This window comes from Alligator sinensis, unplaced genomic scaffold, assembly GCF_000455745.1.
Source record: "Alligator sinensis unplaced genomic scaffold, ASM45574v1 scaffold953_1, whole genome shotgun sequence".
Taxonomy (NCBI): domain Eukaryota; kingdom Metazoa; phylum Chordata; order Crocodylia; family Alligatoridae; genus Alligator; species Alligator sinensis.
This window is the reverse complement of record NW_005842365.1, coordinates 1404641-1426775: the sequence shown is the minus strand read 5'-3', so window position 1 is coordinate 1426775 and position 22135 is coordinate 1404641.

The window sequence follows — 22135 nt, the reverse complement described above, 5'->3', positions numbered from 1 at the left end:
TTCTACTATACTTTTTAACTCAAGAAACCAAACCAGGGGCTTCCCAGCAGCTCCTGTATAGTCTTCTGCCATAACAGCCACCTGTTACATACTCATGACCTGTTGCTTAGCATATCAACTAAGCTGTGAGATTTGCCCTTTGAGGTACCACCTGGAGGGCAATGAACACCAACAAGTATTTGCTCCTAGATCAGCTATGGCTTACAGGCAAACCACAGACCCACCTAGGCACCATTGAAGTTACAGTCTAATTGGGAGGCAGTTTAATGATATTAAGAGCTTTCTTGTCTGCCACAAGTCTCACTGAGGATTTCACAGTGCTTAACAAATGCTGACCACAAGAGAGCTGAATGTTAATTAGCCACATGCTCCGGAGGGGGAACTGAGATAGAGATACAGACCTGTCTATCGTCTCATAGCAAGAGAGGAAGGGAGCTGGGGATAGGTCTCACTAGAACTACCTCTTGGCTCTTGCTATTAACATGTCAGTGTTAATGCTCCTCAAGTGCAAGTGTGATAGAAGAAGGAGAGAGGAACACACGGAGTTAACTTAAAAGGGGGGAAAATCACAGGAATTGGAAGGCAAACAGTTCAAATGTATCCTAGTGGTTAGAGTTGTGCTCTGCAACTCAAAATACTCTGTTCCAGGCCTTCATTTTCACCTAGGCAAGTCTCTAAGGACTAGATCAAAAAAAGGAAGGAGGAGGGAGTTAGGTGGCATGACACTAACCACTGCAACATCTAACTTCTAGGTGCCTTGTCACCACTATGTAATCCAGCACTCTGTGATAGGTATCCCAGGTTCTTAGATATTGCAGAGGGGGAGATAGAACATGAGAGTGGGGTCTTAAGCTACCCAACAGCCTGCACAGGTAGTCACCTAAAGTCAGCCCTCTCGGCAAGAAACTGACTGATGGTTCCATGGGTGCCTTTTTTAGACTCAAGGTACCCTTGGAAAAGATCAGCTCTTTACTTTTCACTCTCTTTTTGAACACAGAAAAATAACAGAGCAATTCTGTTGCAAAGAACTCAGAGGGTGCATCTACATGTGCAATTAACTTGTAGTAATAAACTCTGATGCATATCACACCAGAATGTATTGCTCCTGGGTGCCATGTCTGAACTTGTCTCCAAGCCCACAGCATATTGAACTGGGTCAGAGCAGCCCCAGCTGGCAGGGGGCCCAGAGGGGCTGGCTGGTGCACAAGTGTAATCCAGCGCGGGTCTAGTCAGCAGGCAGTCCTCACACTGAAGCATCTTCATGTCCCAGCCAGCCCCATCAGTGTCTACACATGCATTGCTGTGAACAAAAAAACTTCACAGCAAGATAGTACTTGTATTTATATGTATTAACCTGCACCAGAGTTTATTAGTTTCCTGTGGCCTAATAGAGCCACTTATGTAGATGCCGAGACATTTGCTCAGGAACTAATTAGGTAACTACAGTGAATATGCCCAGAGAGATCACGACAGGACAGAATGTTTTTGACATTGTGGATTCCTATTTGGAATATCTGGATTTATCTTGTGAATCATGTGTAGGTGTTTGCACACTTAACAGTGCTAACATTGCACAGCAGCACACGGCATCCTTAAAAGGATCTAGTGGCAACCCAGGGTGCTGTAGCACCTTGGCTGAGAATCACTTAGCAAAAAAATAAGAAATACTGATCAGAGGTATGCACCTCGAATTACAGAGTAGTAAGCTTCTTTGAAGGCCTAGGAAAATAGACTGAAGAATAATTAAAGGCAAAGTTATGAAGGTCTGCATGGACCAGTTCAAGGAGATTAAATCAGTGGTTTCATTAATGGACTATCAAACTCCGCCAATCTTCTAGAATTTGTAATTGTCTATAAAACAGTGAAAAATACATATTTAATAATATTCATTTGCAGTATTGCAAAGTCCTTTGGAAGACCTATTAATAGGAAACAGGAGTCTGGGATGACAACAAAAAAAATGTGGCAGAGCTCAGAAACTAGTTACAGAAACAAAATCAAAGAGGAGGTATAAATGGTTGACTTCCACTACTTGAAGAGTTTAACTGCACATTGCTTTGAGGCTTATTTTAAGACCAGATATATGTAACAATTATATTGGGCCTGCTCATGACTAGGAAAAGAGAATGTCTTCCAATCCCATTGGCTCTGCAGCTTAAACTGAATGAAAAGTCCCACTTAGCATGCACATTTAACTGATTTAGCAGTTTGGACAAACTCAGAGGGCCCTGATGATCTTGGACATAAGATTGGAAGGGTGGTGGCACAATTTGCAAAAAATAAAGGAGAAAAGACTTCTAGGAATTAAACAAGACCCAGATGGAACAGTACTATAGCAGGGCACAGGGCAAGTAAAAACCATGAACATTAAATCTTTCATTGTAAACCAGGGACGGGCAAAGTCTGACTCGTGGGCCGTATCCAGTCAGCCGAGGACTCCATTTCCCAGCTGCCCCTGCCCTCATGGCTTGGGCCGGTCTCCATGGAGACCCCAACCCCACCTGTGTGGGAAAGCTCAGACAGGGGTCGCCATGGAGACCAGCCTCAGCTGCGCTGGCCGCCTGCACAGCAGGGCAGCACAAGAGGCTGTTCTGGAGACGCTGGGAACTTGGGATAGGGGCAGCTTGCTCCAGAGCCAGGGCAGAGCTGAACTCTGCAGCCTGCATGGTCTGGGCAGGGACACGCAAGCAGGGGATCATGGCTCTGCCCTGGCTCCAGAGCAGTCTGTCACTGCTGCAAAGAGCCAGGGCACAGCTGTGATCCCCTGCTTGTACCCTTGCCCAGAGCATACAGGCTACAGATTGTGGCTTTGTTCTGGAGCAAGTTGCCCTCATCCCAGGTTCCCAGTGGCTCCAGAACAGCCTGCTGGGCTGCCCTGCTGTGTAGGCAGCTCACTCGGCTGAGGCTGTTCTCCATGGCAACCCCCGCCTGAGCTTTCCTGTACAGGTAGGGCTGGAGTCTCCATGGAGACCGGCCCAAGCCATGAGGGCAGGGGCAGCTGGGAAATGGAGTCCTCGGCTGACTGGATACGGCCTGTGGGTCAGACTTTGCCCCTCGTGCCGCTCTGCTGAGTCTGCCAGCTCAGCTAAGGCTGGTCTCCGTGGCAACCCCAGCCTGAGTGTTCCCACCCAGGTGGGGTTGGGGTCTCCATGGAAACCAACCCAAGCCATGAGGTCACGGGTAGCTGGGAAATGGTGTCCCCGGCTGCCGGTCAGATCAGCCATTTTGCCCACCCCTGTTATAAACTCTTTGGGGCAGGGCCTGCCACTTATTGCGCATCTGAACAGCAGAAAAATGTGGCCCAGCTGGGCTATAATCTTTCTGCACAAAGGTAAATGTTAATTAATAATAATTAGAAGGAGCTGTTTGAATTACTGACATATACTTGTGGGTGGTAAATTAACTGTGAGCACTCAGGGAAAGATTAAGGCATCACTTGGGACAGTTCAATGGACACCTCTCCTCGAAGTACAACAGTGCAAAAGAGAACATGGTAACAAAGATCTGTAGAGAACAGAATAGAAATAATCCTGAAAAACAATACAGTGTCATCACCTAAGCCAACAGGATGCCCCCAAGTACTCAGGCCTGGTCACCTCTTTTTCCAGGCAGAAATGCATGACATCACAACACAAGGAATAAGAATACTTTAAGCTCTGGGGAGATGATTCAGAAGACTGGAATTGGTTAGTGTAGAGAGGAGACAGGCTAGGCAGAGACACAGTTACAACCCCTGCATGCTGGTGCCAGTCTTTCCCTCACAACCTGTGGTATGATTGTCTCAACACTCATGGTAACATGTCATTGCATCCATGCTCCTACATTACTATTCCCACCTGAAAGGGGAGTCAGTCATAGGTGATGCACTCAACAGGCACATCTACACTTTCACTAATGCACCATTGCTACTGTGCATTTAGTTTAGTACCTCTAATGTGAGGTACTAGATAATGCCACAGACTAATACTCAGTAGAAAAGACGATTTTTTTTGTGATTTTAATGCACAGTAGATTAATTCTACTGCACATTAGTGCTTTAGTATGCTTTTTGCAATTAATGCACAGTAAAACAGTCCACTACACATGAAGGCGCCTCATGTAGACATGCTTAGCAAGAGTCATATTCAGACTAGGCCTCTAGAGCAATAGATTTCAACTTTTTTCATGCACAGATCCCTAAAAAATTTCAAATGGAGGTGTGGACCACTTTGGAAATTTCAAATGGAGGTGCAGACCCCTTTGAATTGTAAGTATGAGTATTCACATACTTTTGATTGATCATAGTAATCTTTTTGTAGACCCCCTTAGATATAATCTAATCTATAGTCTCAGCCCTGGTGGCCCCCCTGCACTGCACAGTCACATGCACAGGCTCACTGCTGCGTCTGCGGCCCCATGAAAATGATCAGCCCCTGGCCCATCACCCAGACCACAGCAGAGACACCACCGACACACACAGATGCTGCCACCAGTGCCATCCATGAGCTCCTGGGGTTCTAGCTCTGCTGCCTGTGGGCCCACTCAGCCAGCCAGGACTGGTGGCTGAACATCATCCAATGTACCTGTAATGACAAGCTGTAGCTGGAGTCACTCCAGATGACCTGGGCCACCTTCTAGGATGTCCTCAAAGAGATCCACCTGCACTTGGATCAGTGGGCTACCACCACATGACTGCCCCTCCCCCACAGAGAACCAGCTGGCCAGTGCCCTGGTCAAACTGGCTGTTCCCACCAGGTTGCACTATGTTAGCCACCTCTTCGGCATGGGCAAGGAAACTGCCAAGGAGGTCATCCTGGAGATCTAGGGCATCCTCCAGGATGTGCTGGGGCACACCATGCTCCAGGTGCACAGCCCCCTGGTGCTGGTTGCCTGGTTCTGCATCTGGGCTTCTCCCAGTGCATCAGGGTCCTGAACTGGACCCACATCCCCATCACCTGCCCACCCCATGGTAACTGCCCCACTACAGCCAGCAGACTTTCATTCCATTGTGCTGCACACTGTCCTTGACCATGAAGGCACCTTCACCAATGTGAGTGTTGGCTGTTGTGGTAGCACCAACAATGCCCGCATCTTCTGCAACTCTGCCCTGCCAGCCCTGGTGGAGAGCGGGCACTTTGTGCCAGAGGTCCCCAACCTCCTTCTTGGTGAGGTGGCAGACCTGCCCCTCCTCATGGGGGATCCAGCACCCCAGACTCTGACTGCACCACTTCAGGTGCGCATGGGTGCCGGGACAGGGGGCTCTGGTCACAGGGGTCACTGCTGCACCTCAGCCCAAGTGTTCATGGCAAGTGACTGCCAGGGGGCAGGTAGGGCTAGGACCAGGGACTGGGTAGTGGGCAGGACAAAGGAGACTCTCAGGGACAGGATGGTGTCTAGCACCTGGCAGTCCTCCTCTATAGCCTCTACTGCCCTGGCCACCATGGCAGCCTGCTGCTCCTGGGCCTCCAGCACCTTCTCAAGAAGGGTGAAGTGCCTCTCCTCAAGGGCCAGAAGCCTGACCCTGAATGCTCAGTTCTCCTGGGCCCTCTCCAGCTCATGCATAGCCCTCTCCTACCCACATGTGATGTTCTTCATGTACCAAGCCCGCGAGTCTGTCAGCTGCTCCTCTGCCATGGTGACCAGCTGGTCTGGCAGCAGGGTTTGATCCTGGGTCTACTGCTGCCAGAGCTAATCCATAAGGAGGGCCCCAGATGACACCAGCAGTGACCCTGAGGTTGTATCCCCACATGCAACTGGTGCCTGTCCCCCACATGCAGCAAGCATCTGAATTAGTCAGAACCTGCAGAGTCAGAAGAAAGAGGCTGTTTGTGAGAGTTTGCAACATTTCTGAGATAAAATGCACTATACCAGTGGGTTCTATGGTCCCCAGCCTCAGATCAGGGATCATACATGTACAGATGCCCAGGGACCATGGTAAATTCGTCAAGCTGACATAGCTGGATGTTGGCCAAGCTCCCCATCCCTGCTCACTCTACAGGGGCATGTGGGCTGCTGGATGCTTGCCACAGGCAGTCTGCTTTCCCTGCCCCCTACCTAGCTGCAGGTACTCGAGACCCACTCTCCCCTTCTTTTGCAGTCCAAGCAGTGTCTTCCCTTGCCACCAGGCCAATGGCACCTGGGCTCAGGGGGAAAGGGACTCCCAGCCAACTGGGATGCTGAACTAATGGCACCCACAACTTCCCCCACCCCAGGGGGCCTCTCCAGAGTTCCCCCTCACCATGTACTACACCGTGAGCATGTCCCTGGTAAAAGTGTCCCAAGCAAGCCATGATGAGCTGCTTGTGTGGACTCAGAGGTGCCTAAATCATTATGCCATGGTGCCCCAGGCACACCTAAGAACCTGGTGTGGGACCCCAAGTTTTGATAGTGTGGGACCCTGAGTTTTGATGATGTGATGGGCAAGCCTGCACTTCTCTGCAATGTTTGCTGCTGCCTGGAAGGATTCCTCTGCCTATGCTACAAGTTCCTGCCCACCACAGCCAAAGCTGACATCGCTGCCATCATTGACACATTCCCCGACACGTGAGAGGCCTGTGCCTGCCTAACTGAGGGGATACTGGCTGTTCAGTAAAGTTTTTCACTGCCTCCCACCTACTTGTGTGCTATGGAAACTCCCAGGCAGGGGCAGAGGCAGGGGTGGGGGCAGGAAGACCCTCCTCCCAGTGCAAGGTTTACTGTGTGGGTGTGACAGGTGTGCCCAGTGACCTGAGTCTTTCCCTGCAGCTGACAGTGACGATATGTGGCTCCCAGTGGCATCCTGAGGTGCAGGTATGCAGCACCTGGCTGGTCAGGAAGAGGCCCCCTCAGAGGAGCTGGAGCTTGTGAGGGCAGATAGTGCCATCCCTGGGCTGGCTTTCTATGTGGAGCTGTGCACCTGGATCTGGCAAGGCAGGTGCTGGCCCGGGCTGCCAGAGCTGCTGGACAATGCCAGGGATGGGGACAATGGCAGGACAGGCTCCGAAGGGCTCTCTGCTGCTAGCATCTCGTCACTGCTTCCAGGCCAAGACAGAGGCTCCAGCAGGCTGCCCATGCTGGAGAATGTGGCATGCCTCCATCCAGGGTCCTGGAGTGCCAGGGTGTGATCCAGCTGCTGCATAAAGGGCATGATCATGCAGAAAGCCCCTGATCAGCGGTTGTTGTTGGTGATGTGGACCAACTGTACCCACAGGGCCTTGACCTTTATGTGGCACTGGTGTGTCAACCAGTCACGCCTGCATTTCCACTTGTGGCCCACCAGACCCTCACAGATGTGGGCATTGGAGTGCCCACCCCAAGCAAACTGGCTCCGGACCTCAGCTTCACTCCACAGTGCCATGAGGTCCATAATCTCATCCTGGGACAAGTTAGAGCCCTGGGACACAGTGTGTGGAATTGGAGACAATGGCAGAGTGGTTCTCTCAACGGCCCTCAGGGGCTGCTGGCGACAGTCTGGGTGCTGAGCAGGCGCCTGTAGTACAGTGCAGGGGCATGGTGTGGGACAGCCAGGCAGGCAGTGGGGCTGATCTGAGAGCCAGCATCAGGGTCTGTGCAGGCTGCTGGGGCTGACAAAGGTCCACTTCTGTGAGACCCAGTGGCCAGAGGCAGGCAGCAGGTGGCATAGGCCCCTGGAGTCACTGCAGAGTTTTAAAGGGCAGGCTGGGGCAGGCAAAAACCCATCCCAGCCCTGAGGCTAGGGAAGCTCCAAGCCGCCTGGCCCTGGGCCTAGCCTGAGAGATGGTCCCCTGAGGCTACGTGGTAGGGATAACTGGGAGCAAATTTTCAACTGGTTGGCAACTATACATGCGCTACTGTGCAGTAACTAAGGTGAGGTTAATCTGCTACCTGCATTTTCAGGTAGCAAACTAACCACACAGTAGATTAATTTACTGTGCAGTAAGCACCTGCATGTGTAGATGGTGATGTTTTACTAAGCAGTCAATTAATCTACTGTGCAGTAAAGCATCTCATGTAGACACGCCCAGTAGGTACATTAGAAGTATGTGCAGGGGTGCTATTTCCCAGTGGCACAGGTTCCCACTGAAGCTCTCTCCTAGTAGAGTAAGTCCCTGTAGCAAACCACCCCCCCACCTCCAGGGCAGCCATGAAACCCCCCCGGTGGCCATGCAGTTTCTGTTTCCCCACTCCAGCTCCTCAGGGGACCCTCCCTTTTCCTAACCTGCCACACTTTAATGATACGTTTATGATGTTAAGGGAGGCTACTCCAGAGTCCCAGAGTGAACTCTTTTACTCTGGGACTCTGGCTGGTTGGTACCTCTTGTACCTGGCTAGCCCTTGTCTTGCCCCTTAGGTACTAAATTACAGCCCTCTGGCCCTATTGACACCAGTTGCCTTAGCTTGGGGGTTACATTCATGGCTTCCTTCTGCCCCTACATCTGAACCTGTGCCTCGCAGATGTCTCTCCAGATTTTTTTTTTTATACTGGCTAGTATGGACACCAGCCCTCTTGGCCTTGGCCTACTAGTTAATCTAGCTGCAGACTCCTAAACCTAGGCCCACTTGCACTAGCCTGGTTCCTCAGTTCCAGTCCTGGTCCTGGACTCATGCACTCTAGGCCAGCCCTCAGGCTCCCTGACCCCAGATTCGGCTATCTGATGCTGAATGCCCTACTAGGCATCCATCTGTGACCTCCGCAACTCTCTGGTAGCCACAACGCAGGCATCCAGTTTCCAGTAAAATACAATATAAACACCAGCAAGGTGCTTTACAGACTAAAAGCCTTCTCCACTCTGGGTTAATGCCCCCCAAAACATACTTCCTTGGATCCCTCTCATCCCCACTCTCTTGGGTGCCCAGGGTGCCTGCCAGGCTGCCTCCTATAGCCCTTCTTTCTTGGGAGCTCCCTTCCCTGCAGCATGCAGGACCAGACTGTCCCCCTTGCTCTAAACTCTAGGCTTATAGGTCTCTAAAAACTACCTCTTCCAACCAGGTGGCTCCTCAGCCATCCACAAGTGTTTCCTCTTTGTTGAGTGGCAGTCCACCCTCTGCTGCAGCTCTGCACAACTTAACCCATTGCACTTTCCCCTTAAAGTGACAGGAGCCTCTGGATCCCTGTCACAGAGCCTCTTTTGGTCTCACCCCCAATTGTAGCTACCTAACTGAAGCTCCATGATCATCATCATGGCAGGCACCTAAGAGTACTGCTAACAATTACTATTCTGTATACAGCATCTATATATACCACGCCTTTATACACAAAAGAACTCTCTCCCATGAGCGCTCTCCAAGTCCCATCTTCAGTGGCCTGGCACCTGGGTGGGCTTCATCTCCATGATACCAGTTCCCACAGCACCCTCAGCTCTGATGATATTACTATTTGAAGGAACCTCCCAGTTGCCATTCAGGGTCTCTATAGTTTTGTTTTAATCTTTTGCACTGTAAAGGCATCATAGCACTCACACTGATCCTGTGACTACCTAATCTATTCCTCTGCCTTGTCATGTGATTGACCTTCATGGTCACTGGGTGAGGGAATCACCTTGTGAAAACTGAACTCCAGGCTTTTACGTCTTGGCACAGTTCCATGTGGTTCTCTGATATACAAAGCTCTTCTTGTCTCAGGGAGTAGGCATCTGATTCATTATGAATGAGCTGTCATCTCTCTGCACAGCACAACCACTGATACCTGATTTGGCTGGAAGTGCCCTGCAGAAGTCCATCAGCAGGATGTAGGTTAATGGGGCATGATCTCACCATTCCACCTCTTTTTCCAACTGCACGTTTTAAGCTCCAACAGCTGGAATTGCTCCCATGCCCACAGTTTACAGCTGTCACAGAGCACTCACTTGTACATCCCAGCAAGGCCAGGATTTCTAGCTGCAAAGGGGACTGAAAACATGGATTCTTTTATACCTGGAAGCCTCCAATCACTTTCAGAATAGTTGTACCCCACTGGGCAGAGAACTGAATGCTGCATTGAACTCACCTGTGTTCTGCTGACAAAAGCATTCTTGGGAGGAAATCCCATGCCCCTGTCCCAAGAGTACATTTGGAGTTTCTTTGGTCACAGCACTCCTCCCTCTTTCTGAATGAGGCCTCAGTTTAACCTTGTGGCAGGCAAGGCTCACAACATAAACACAGGCCCAGATCCAGGGTAAGACTGCGAGGAATCCAAAGATATCAAACCATTATTGGCTTTTTACCCATGGATACTGAGCCCCTCTGGGTGCACAGGGCATGCTCTAGGTAACCTTCCTAGAAAAATGTTTCAGAGAACTTCGAAGGAAGTTTCATGGAAGGGAAACATGGCGGAGAAATATTTGGGGAGTGGCCTATGAGGAAACAGAATAGCACTGTAATCCTAATCCGTGTTCCATCTCTATTGCACTGTTTCATCAACAGTGAGGGACCCTAACACCAGAAGATGCAGCCAAATGATGTCCCTCAAGAACAGAACTTTTTTCTCAATTTTCTCTCTGTGGTTGACAGGGGAGGGATTGGCTGGGCAAAGTGGTCATGAGCAGGGTGCCCTGGTAATCTTGACCTGCTATTGTCAGTCCAGTAGAAAGCAGTACCAGGACCAGGAAGCACAACAATCTCCTTTGCACTCACACTGTGGGTGAAGGGAGGAAGATCAAATCTTGATCTGTTCAAATCTCAGTGGGGGAATTGATGCATGCAGGAGATATGGCTGTACCTCTCATTACTGTGCAGGGACAGGGTGAACAGGAAGAGATGCAACATAAAACACAAATCCAGTTTAAATATAATGCAATACTTTTTTAAACCAGCTCCCATATCAGCAGAGCTCTTCAACTGGTAGCCTGATGAGCACCTGTCAGGTCCAAGCTGGAGTCATTAACAAGATCAGAGTCCTGCAAGAACAGCAGGAGGCTGGATTAGGTGACCTAATTTGAGTCCCTTCTAGCTCAAAAACTTCTGTGATGTATTTTTAATGAAGTGCACACTATAAACTGCTAACATAATACTAGAGGCTCATTTCAAAGCTCAGATAAGCAATGAAATCAAGGTGAAAGTTTTCTGATCCATCACTAAGAGGTATGTTCAGGCAAGGTCCATGGATGTGTCAGATCCAACCCATCTCAGAAAGGGTCATGCCTTTTTGGGACCTATCCTCACTTTGGTCCTTCTTTAAACAAAACAAAAGGTATAAAGTTTAAGGAGATATAGCCCACATACATGCATATGCCTTTCTAGTACACATCAGGTTGTACCTCTAGCAGGAGTCATGTGGCACTGGAGATTGTTGGACTAAAACCCTTAGAACAGCAAGAACTTTTCATTCTGCCATTCCTTTTCTTAGTATAATATCTCATCCTGCTCTAGTGGGTCCATTCAGAAATCCCCTTCCTCACCTGGGCCTCACCTATACAATGGCACAAGCAATACTGGTGAAAAATCAGGCTTGCTTACTCAGCATAATTTTAATAAAAACAGATGGGACTCCTGCATCAAACATTTCATAGAAAGAGGAGACGCATGTGATAGGAGGAGAACAAACATTTTACACATATATCCAAGACCTCAGTGTACAGGAGGAGCTCCCCTTTGAGATTTAGTGAATGAAAATTCTTTATTTTCAGTGAAAATACAACAGTTTCTTGTTAAATGAAGAAAAGAAATAGAATATTTAGGCACTGAGTCTGAGTAGGGTTCTGGGTGCTACTCTGATACATATCTGGATTTTCCCAAGCCCTTAATGCTGCAAAGCTACACTACAAATAGGCTTTGTTAAACCTTTGAGGACCATTTGTGACTGGGTAGAGATACATCTCGTAGACTAACTAAATCTGAGATGCATATGTTTTTGTGAGCTGGAGCTCATTTCATCAGATCCTGCTGATGAAGTGAACTCAGGCTCACAAAAGTTTATGCATCTCTGATCTAGCTAGTCTATAAGGTGCATCTCTACTCTGCCTTCTGGCTAACTACCTTTCTTTTGTTATTGGTCAGTGTAAGCCAACCTGGGGCACACCTGCAAAGCTGGTGCATTTTCCAGTGCGTCTGGCCAGGCACCTCCACTACTGGCCACATCTGCTCCAGCTGTTTAGTTTCCCCCTCTAGGCCCACACTGTAGGAACACAAGCTACCCTTGCACCATGGCAGGGAAGCCACTCAGGCAGCCTGCTCCTGGATGCTCCCTGCATTGCCAAAACTCAAATCCCCAGCTGGTGCCAAAAGCCCTCCCCAGGCTGCTAATGGGGCTTATGTAAAGCCCAAAAAGAAATATAAACCAAAGAAAAAGTTGTCTGCAGCTTTTGCTCTGTTGCCCCAAGGGAGCAGCTTTGCTGTTTCCCTCTTCTTCCTCGGGGGGTCTCTTGGGGATAACCACACCAGCTCTGGCTCTCCCTTCCCAGCTGCCTGCTGCCTCGCGCTCCCCCCAGGGAATCCTGAGGTGAGGAGAGGGGAGGCAAGGCTGTACCCCTGCCCTCTCAGTCATGGGGTTGTGGCCCCATTACAGTCAGATGAATAATTCCATGAGATCCATCATCCCCAAAGTCTATTGCCTAAAAGAATGGTAAGGTAGTACTATGGTAAGGTAGGCCATTTGTAGACATGCTCAGCATTTTCTAAACCATATTTATTGATTCACACAACACAGTTTGAATCAAATTTCAATTTGAATTAAGGGTTAATAGACAATCATTGGCCATCACAGGAAAGGGCCCTGGCTCTACATAATCTTTACACTTGACAACCCCTTAACAGAGGGTGGAAGTAATTAGGAGGTGAAAATATGCCTGTTTAAGCATCCCTACATTTTTACAGTTATCTGAAGTGCTGTTCCAGAAGCCATAATTGACCTGATACTTAGTCATTGGGGGGTGTTGTTGGCACATTTGACTTTGCAGAGGTGTTATTTTGTGCCTGATAGCCTCAGTTGTTTTGCAAAAACCCAATTGATTTTCCCTTGCAGGAATTGATATTTGCAATGTTTATCTGCTTCTTTGAGTTCCTAAGGACTTTTTTCCGAAAAGCAATGCCATATATACATGTTAATTAATATAATTTAAATCACCTAATTCAGACTGCCCTAGTCTGCATTAACATTAATCCTTATTCAGTGAGGAATAGTTCATTCAGACTGGAGCCAATTTTCATTTGGACTACAGACATCCATGTGTATATAGTGACAGCTGTAGTCTGGATTAAATTTAGAAAAATGTAACGTCTATAAATGGTCATAGGGCCTTTGTACACATGATGAAAGGCCCTTGTACACGTGACAAAATTGCCCCTTTTAGTGGTTTAATGGCCCTTTTTAGCAATTTAATGGCATCACAGTGTACACGTGGCAGCATATTATGATTAAATTTTGTCAGTGTACACGTGCAGTGGCATATTTTGATTTAACTGTCTTGTTTATGTAGCAAAGTAAAACACATCCAATGTATTTTAGTTTGCTACATAACAAATTACAGTTATACATTTGGAGATGGTGGTGGGGATGGTGCATGGGGTGATGGAAACCCAGGAGTGCTCAGGGAAGTTTGGGCTTGGTGGGCTTCCAGAGCCCTGTGCACCATCCCCACCACCTTCTCTGGCTGCCACCACATGCAGCCACCCTCCTGCCACCTTCCCACACTTCCTGGGGGATGGGGGGCACCACTGCTGCAGAGGGAAGCCCTGAGCCCCCCTGCAGCTCAGAGGCTGTGCACCCTGGCAGCAGCTCACATGAGCAGGCTCTGCCCCCCTAAAAAACAAAAACAGTGAGGGGCCCACTCCCCCCACAGTGGAGCCTGCGTATGTCTCCCATGGCGGGGGAGCGAGCTCAAGGTAGACTGCATGGCCTCTGAGCTGTAGGGGGGCCCTGGTACTTCCCTCCATGGCAGCATCACTCTCCTGGGCAGCACCCAGCCACTGACACCCAACTCAAGGAGTCCCAGGGGGTGTTGCCACTGCAGAGAGAAGCATCAGGGACCCCCACAGCTCAGGGGCCACTCAGTCCGCTGGCAACCTCCCCCCACCCCCCACACCATGGGAGACGGGGAGGGGCAGGCTCCACAAAAAAAACAAAAAAGAAGTATCAGGCCCCTCACAGTTTTTTTTTCCTTTTTTTTCCTCAATGGCGTCTGCCTGCATGAGATGCCCCTGGGCTGTGCAGCCCCTGAGCTGTGGGGGGACTCAGAGCTTCCCTCCATGCCAGCAGTGCCCCCTGGGACCACCTGGGTGGACTGCTAGGAGGCAGGTGCTACCTGGGGGGTATACGGAGGGAAGGACCAAGGCCCCCTGCAGCTCAGGGTCCACTGGCAGCTCACTCCCTGTCCACAGGAGAGGTGGGGAGGCTCTAGGGGAAAAAAGGATTTATAGATTCATAGATTGTTCGGGGCCGGAAAGGACCTTTTAGATTATCAGATCCAGTCTGCCTGCACTAGGCAGGAAAAGACAACTGGGGTCAAGTGACCCCAGGGAGGTGACTGTCCAGTCTCCTTTTGTATATTTCCAGGGTAGGTGACTGCACCACCACTGGAGGGAGTTTATTCCACAGTCTGGACACCCTGACTGTGAAGCAATTTTTCCTGGAATTGAGCCTGAAGCAGTCTTCCAGGAGTTTGTATCCATTGCTCCTGGTCTTCCCCAGGGGAGCCCTAGTGAACAGCTGTTCACCAAGTTCTTGATGTACCCCCCTGATGTAGCGGTAAGCCGCTACCAAGTCCCTTCACAGCTTTCTGTTCTGTAGGCTGAAGAGGCCCAAGTCCCTCAGCCTCTCCTTGTATGGCTTGTCTTGCAAGTCCCTGATCATATGGGTGGCTCTTCTCTGTACCCTTTCAAATTTATCCATGTCCTTGTTGAAGTGCAGTGCCCAGAACTGGACACAGTACTCCAGCTGCGGTCTTACCAGTGCGAAGTCCAATGGGAGTATCACTTCCTTAGTTTTGCATGAGATGCAACAGTTAATGCATGCCAGCATATTGTTTGCCCTGCTGGCCACAGCATCTCAGCACCAGCTTATGTTCATGCGATGGCCAATCACTACCCCTAGGTCCTTTTCAGTTGTGGTGCAAGTTAAATTGTCAGCACCGAGCCTGTAGGTATGTTGGGGATTGTTTGCCCCCAGATGGAGCGCCTCACACTTCTGAGTGTTGAACTTCATCTGGTTCCAGTCCACCCAGGTCTCCAGCCTGTCCAAGTCTGCCTGTATCTACAACCTATCTTCTGGCATGACCATGCTCCCCCGTAACTTGGCGTCATCTGCAAACTTGGCCAGCGAGCTTTTCACCCCCACATCCAAATCATTAATAAAGATGTTGAAAAGCACCGGTCCAAGCACGGACCCATGAGGGACACTACTGGCCACTTCTCACCAGGATGACACAGGTCCATTCATGAGAACTCTCTGGGTCCTACCATGCAGCCAGTTTTCCACCCGCTGAACTGTTGAGCAGTTAAGCCCACAATCTTCCAATTTTTCCACAAGGATATCATGGGATACCAGATCAAAAGCCTTTTGGAAGTCTAGGTATATAATGTTGACCTTCTTTCCCATGTCCAGGTGGTGAGAGAGTTGTTTGTAGAAGGAGATGAAATTGATAAGGCAAGACCTACCTGCGATGAAACCATGCTGGTTGTCGTTCAGAATCTTACCCTCAATGAGCGTATCACACATAGATTCTTTAGTGAGTTTTTCCAGGATTTTCCCTGGGATGGAGGTTAGGGTGATTCGCTTGTCATTGCCCGGGTCCTCCCTCTTCCCCTTCTTGAAGATGGGCACAAGGTTGGCCCTCTTCCAGTCCTCAGGGATCTCTCCTGTGTGTGCCATGATTTCGGAAAGAGTTTTGCCAGGGGTTTTTCAATTACCTCAGCCAGCATCATCAGTGGTCTTGGGTGAAGTCCATCTGGTCCTGCTGACTTATAAATGTCTAGCTTTTCTAGCTGGTTTTGCACTAGCTCAGCATCCACAGTGGGAAGGCTATCATTCCCACCATGACTCCTGTGCTCCTTATATCGCTTGTCTTTCCCTTTGGTCAGTCCAGTGAAATACCGAAGCAAAGTGGACATTCAGGAATTCAGTTTTTTCCTGAGTGTCTGTTACCAGATGGCCCAAGGTATTAAGCAGGGCTTCCATTTGTTTTCCTTCTGTTCCCTACATACCTAAAGAATCAGGCCCCTCACCACTTTTTTTTGTCTTTGGAGGATCCTGCCTGTGACACGGGGGTAACAGGGACCGTCGGCTAATGGAGCTGACGGGTGCCATCATTGTTCCATCACAGTGATGGAATACCCTTAATTGAAAAGGTGGGTTTTTAATCGACACAAAACCCCACCAATTAAAAACCCACCATTTCAATTTAGGAAGAACAATATCCTTGGCATGTCTACAAGCACCCATAGAGACTAACTTGTCTCCAAGAGGCTAAGGTCTCTCTCAACAGTCCTCCTCTCCCCTTCTTCTTTCCTCCCCGTTTTCCTGCCCTTTGTATTTAAATTTTGGTCTTTTTTTTATTAGAACCTCCACTCTCTTCAAGTTCATTCATAGCATCTGATGAAGTACAGCATTGCTTAAAAAATCTTATGCCTCTCTGAACCAGTTAGTCTCTTAAGGTGATACCCTGCCCTGCCTCCTTCATGTCCTGAGTAACATGACTACCTTCCTCTACAAATATTGCCTTTTTGCCCTCACCCTGGGTGACCCAGTAAGCTCCAGAAAATGAAACCAGTGAGGTTAGATATAGCCATATTGCTTGTAAGAAGTCACTTGTCCCTAAAATATTCCATTCCATGCATATTATGCAACCCTTCAGACTGGCTGATCGGAAAAAACCCTACCATCCCACTTCTGTGTAAGGCTGGAGTCTAAGTTAGAGAGCAGGATAGTCGAAAGGGTTGAAAACCAGATAGCATAAGTTTTTATTTTAACAATCCTGCTTGGGGACCTTGTTAAAATTTAAGTGTTTACTGCCCAAAGCAATGCAGAACATTTAGTCCCAGTGTCTTGAAGTCAAGTTGAAACTCATTTAAATGTCTGTGATAATAGAGTGGTGAGCATATTTATGATCCTGTACTGCTGCATCTTGTTCTCAGTTCAGAAGCAACCTCTAATTGTTATGCATAAAGAGATTTTGCCTTACAGGTAATCTAACATTAATTCCATACTCTGGATGAGGGGAGGATGAAAACAGCTAATGAACTAGTAAAACTGATTGATTCCTGTCTCAGTGTCAAACCACTGAATGGTTGTTTGTTAAGTAACAAGTAAATGTCAGTGGGATTTGTAAGCAATTGTAACCATTACATAAAACACTTTGACTAAAAATCACATAAGATAGCTTTCGAAACCTGCTGTTCTGAGTGTGTGTCAATATAACCACTGGCTCTTCTTGACATTTCTGCAAACAACTTATAAATATTCCATAGGAGAGACTTCTTCTGCAGCTGCTGTTGTTGCAGTTTGAATGGAAATACCAGGGGAAGAAAAGTGAAGCTTTGTCCTTATTTAACAAGGGGCATCCAAATAAAGGAGTCCTCAGTCAGTGTATTCTAAGGTTTTGTTCCAATGAAAACAAAGGGCACTCCCACGTTCTGTGCCTACTCTAGCAAAGGAGGCACCTCAGAGTTTTTGGAGACTAATACAGGTCACCACAATATGTGGTTTATCAATATTAACTACCACTAATCCTTCATGGTACATTGCAGCATATAGTTTCCACTGGGACAACTATAACAGATGCCTCGTGGTAAGGTTTGTTGAGTGATAATCTCTTGTGAAAACTCACAAGGACTTAGACTCTCAGTCATGAGACCCTATCTGTGAAGGGAGGAAATAATTTGTCTAGTTGCAGAGGGCAGCTGGGAGACTAAGGGCAGAATCCTGTTTCACTTTATGGATATAAATGGCATGTATGCAACTACATCACTTCCAACCTTAACTTTCTATGGTTCTATGAAAAACTTCTGCCCCAACAGTCCAGGCTGGAACTGAGGTGCTGAATCTCTCTTATTGAGCCACACACTCTCTGACTTGCTCTTTTCCTCTTGGCCCCACGTATCACCCACTCTCACCTTCCCAAGGGACAAGCTTCAAGAGAAGAGATGGGGAGTGGGGCAGGAGAATATGGAGAATGCCTGGAGAATGCCTAATACAAATACAAACTGAGCGAAACTCAGCTGGATGGCAGCACTATGGAGAAGAATCTGGGAGCCTTGGTTGATCAAAGACTCAATATGATATTGCAGTATGATGCAGCTGCACAAAGGCAAATGTGATTTTGGGATGCACCGATAGAAGCATTAGATACAAGGTGCAGGAGGTGATAGCGCCTCTACTCTGCACTGCTTAGGCCTCATCTATTGTATTGTTTTGCAGCTTTGGGCTCCACATTTTAAAAAGGATGTGTAGAAGTCAGAGAGCATCCAGAGGCAGGTAACAAAGATGATAAAGGGCTTGGAAAGCAGGTAGTACAAGAAAAGACTTAAGGAGCTTGGCATGTTCAGCTTTCAGGAAAGGCACTTAAGAGGCGACATGATAGCAGTCTTCAAATACTTGAAGGGATGCCATAAAGAAGACAGAAAACACCCTTCTTCTCTTGAAGCAGAAAGTAGGGCATGGATGAATGGCTTGAAGTTGCAGCAAAGTAGGTTTAGATTGGATATCAGGAAAAACTTCTCCACTGTTAGAATAGTGAGGTAGTGAAATAGACTGCCTAGGGAAATTGTGGACTCTCCACACTGGAGGTGTTCAAGAAGAGGTTGGACAGCCACTTGTTGGTCATGATCTTGGTGTAGCGGTGCCTATGTTCTACTATGGGTATTTTCCATGCTTCTTGGCTTTGCTGGTTGCCCCCTCCCCACTTTGGGCTATATGTGTCAGGGTATTTTTAAGCCTTCTTCAGAGGCACTGGGTGTTGGCTATAACCAGTACTGGGGGTTTTGATTAGGGTGTGCCACTGCTCCTGCTGGGAGTTTAACCTGAAGGTTCCTAGCCAGAGGATCTAGTCCCGCTGCTCAGGGTCAGGCAGATTGACATATTTGTGATCAGAAAGTATTTTACCCCATGGTCAGGGTGGTAAACACTTTGGGAGTTGAATTTTTGCCTTCTTCTGTAGCGAGGGATGTGACCCTTTTCCTGGGATCTCTTGAGTGTGTATTAACTATCTTTTATAGAAGCAGGATGTTAGCTACCATGGTTCCCTTGCTTTACCTATGGCACGTTAGGGTTTTGTTTTGTGCTGTGTCTGGGTTGATGGTAGTTTTATGAAGAATTTAGATGATGGATTTGTATAGGATGGTTTGGGTAGGGATGTTCCTGTCTGAGGCAGGGGGCTGGACTAGATGACTTTTGGAGGTCTTTTCCAGCCCTGCTTCTTTGTGATTCCATGAATCTCTTGCCTATTGGTTAAACCACTTTGTTAGGAAGCAGGAGATGTACATTCAAGTCCTTTGTGGATGAATAGCCTTGGAACCTGAGGGCATTTATACATGTGCTGTGGGAGTGGGGGGAGGGGGGGCGCTTTAATTAGAGTAGCTCTGAAAGTCACCCTTATTAAAGCTCCCAGAACATCTCATGTATCGTGTCCCTGCACTCAAAAATGGTGGCAGGGGCACTTTAACTATAGCTCATTGAATGAACTTTAGTTAAAGCACCCCTACTGCCATTTTTCAGTGTGGGGATACTGATACATGAGATGCTGGAGTCCGCTGGGGTGTGATAATTACCATGCTCCAGCAGACTCAATTAATCTCAATTAATCAAGTCTCCTCTGCTGCACTGTAATTACATCGCATTGGTTAGCCTCACTGCAGATATATAGATGCCCTGAGTCTACCACTCTCTAGGTAAGTGTTTTAACGTCTAGATACAAACATAGGAGGGCCCTCCTCTTCCTGCATATAACACTGGGGCTTTGTCCAACTACAGTTTTGGGACTTACCTGTGTATGTGGGTGCCATATGCCTACCTGGCCAAAGCATAGCAATACTGAAACTAGGCATGTACACACTCACGTGCCCAGAGTTGAATCCCAAACTGTGTGTAAATCCTCAAAACTGCTGGGGAAACCACCCTTTAGATCAGGGACGGGCAATTATTTTGGGTGGAGGGCCGCTTACCAAGTTTTGGCAACCTGTTGAGGGCCACATGGGTAGCACCGCCCCTTCACAGGTGCCCTGCCACCTGGTTGCCATCTTGGTACTGGCCCCCAGCTTTTGCCACCAGAAGTCCCTCCCCTTTCCCCTGAAAATACTCCTTTCAGTAAGGGGTTTTGCCATGTCAGAACCAGAAAAATACCAAATTATATTCTAAAAATCAAATATATACAACATTCATTAATTTGATTTTAAAAACATTTTGTCCTGATTTACATGTGTTTGTCTACTGTACACAGGGATAGGTGTGGGGGTGTGAGTGTGGGGTGAGGAAGCATGTCTGTGTGGGATGGTATGGGGTTTGTGGGGGACTGAGTGGGGGGAGGGTGTCTGGGTTGTGTGAGAGGGGTGGGGGTCTGTATGTATGGCAGTGCAAGGGGAGTGTGGGTGCATGTGTATGACTGGGTGTGCTTGTGTGACACTCTATGAAAGCATATGTCCTCTCTCTCTCTCTCTCTGCCTCTCTCTCTCTCCTTCCCTCATTGCTCTCTCTGTCTCTGTCTCCGCTTCCCTCATTGCATGGAAACACACACACACACACACAGACACAAAGACATGCACTGTATCTCCCTCCCTCATTACACACACACACCCCCTCTCCCACTCCTGGCCCAAGGGTACTGGCGCAGTTCTGTGCTCCCACAGTCAGGTGATGCAGCCCAGGACCACGTGGTGCTGGAGCAGGTATGCAGGGAAGCAGTGAAAGCCAGGGTAGGCAGAGACTTCCATGGGAGGGGGCTGGGGCAGGGTAGGGCCTGCCTGGCCTTGCTTCTGACTCCTGCCAGCTTCCCCTGGGCCCTACCACTGACTGGCTCCTGTCATCTTCAAGAGGCAGCCAGAAGCACATAAATATTAATTTTCTAAACTTTTTAGGTGCCCTGTGGGCTGGATAGAATGGCTTGGTGGGGGATGCAGCCCGTGGGCTGGATTTTGCCCACCCCTGCTTTAGATGCATAAAGTGAAATAGGATTTAGCTGTAAGCATGCACATTTGTGGGTGATACTATAGTTATGGGGCCTATGAACCTGGGGGATCTGCAAGACAGATCTGACACTTTCAAATACACACATAGGTGGTGGAAGCAGGGAGCTACCAGGACTAAGCCCCTAAAATGCCAGGGCAGCCTAGCCACAGGCTGCCCTGGCATCCTCCTACTTCCCCTCTATTGGGCACTGGTCAGAATGCAGTTGGAATACTGCGTCCAGTTTTGGGCGTCACACTTTAAGAGGGATGTAGATAACCTGGAGAGGGTCCAGAGAAAGGCCACTCGTATGGTTAAGGGCTTGCAGGCCAAGCCCTACGAGGAAAGACTAGGGCACCTGGACCTCTTCAGCCTCTGCAAGAGAAGGTTGAGAGGTGACCTTGTGGCTGCCTATAAATTCATCATGGGGGCGCAGAAGGGAATTGGTGAGGCTCTACTCACCAAGGCACCCCTGGGGGTTACAAGAAATAATGGCCATAAGCTAGTATAGAGAAGATTTAGACTGGAAATTAGGAAGAACTTCTTCACAGTTAGAGTGGCCAAAGTCTGGAATGGGCTTCCAAGGGAGGTGGTGCGCTCCCCTACCCTGGGGGTCTTCAAGAGGAGGTTAGATAGTCATTTAGCTGGGGTTATCTGACCCCAGCCCTCTTTCCTGCCTATGCAGGGGGTCGGACTCGATGATCTATTGAGGTCCCTTCTGATCCTAACACCTAACATCTAGGGGGAGGGGCATGCCCACTCAGATACCCTGCACAGCCAGAATCACAGCCAGACCAGCAGGCAGGTAAGTTTCCTTCAATCTACTTTCTTTATGACTTCCTGGGTTTTGGGTGGGGGGGGGAGCAGATCAAGACCCCCACAATGCAATCATTCACCCCTGCCCCACTCCCTCCTGCACTGTGGGGATTGTCCCATGACCTGACCCAGCCAGAGCCCCATTCACTGTGAATGGGACCCCAGCTAGGCCAGGTCATGGAACAATTGGAGCCTGGTGGCTCATCCAGAGGCATGGCGCAGGGGAGCCAAGGGGAGGGCATGTGGCTCCCCAATCTTTGCATGGGACAATGGTGGGCTGCTGCTGTGGGCTGGGCTCTACTCCCTGCCTCCATGCCT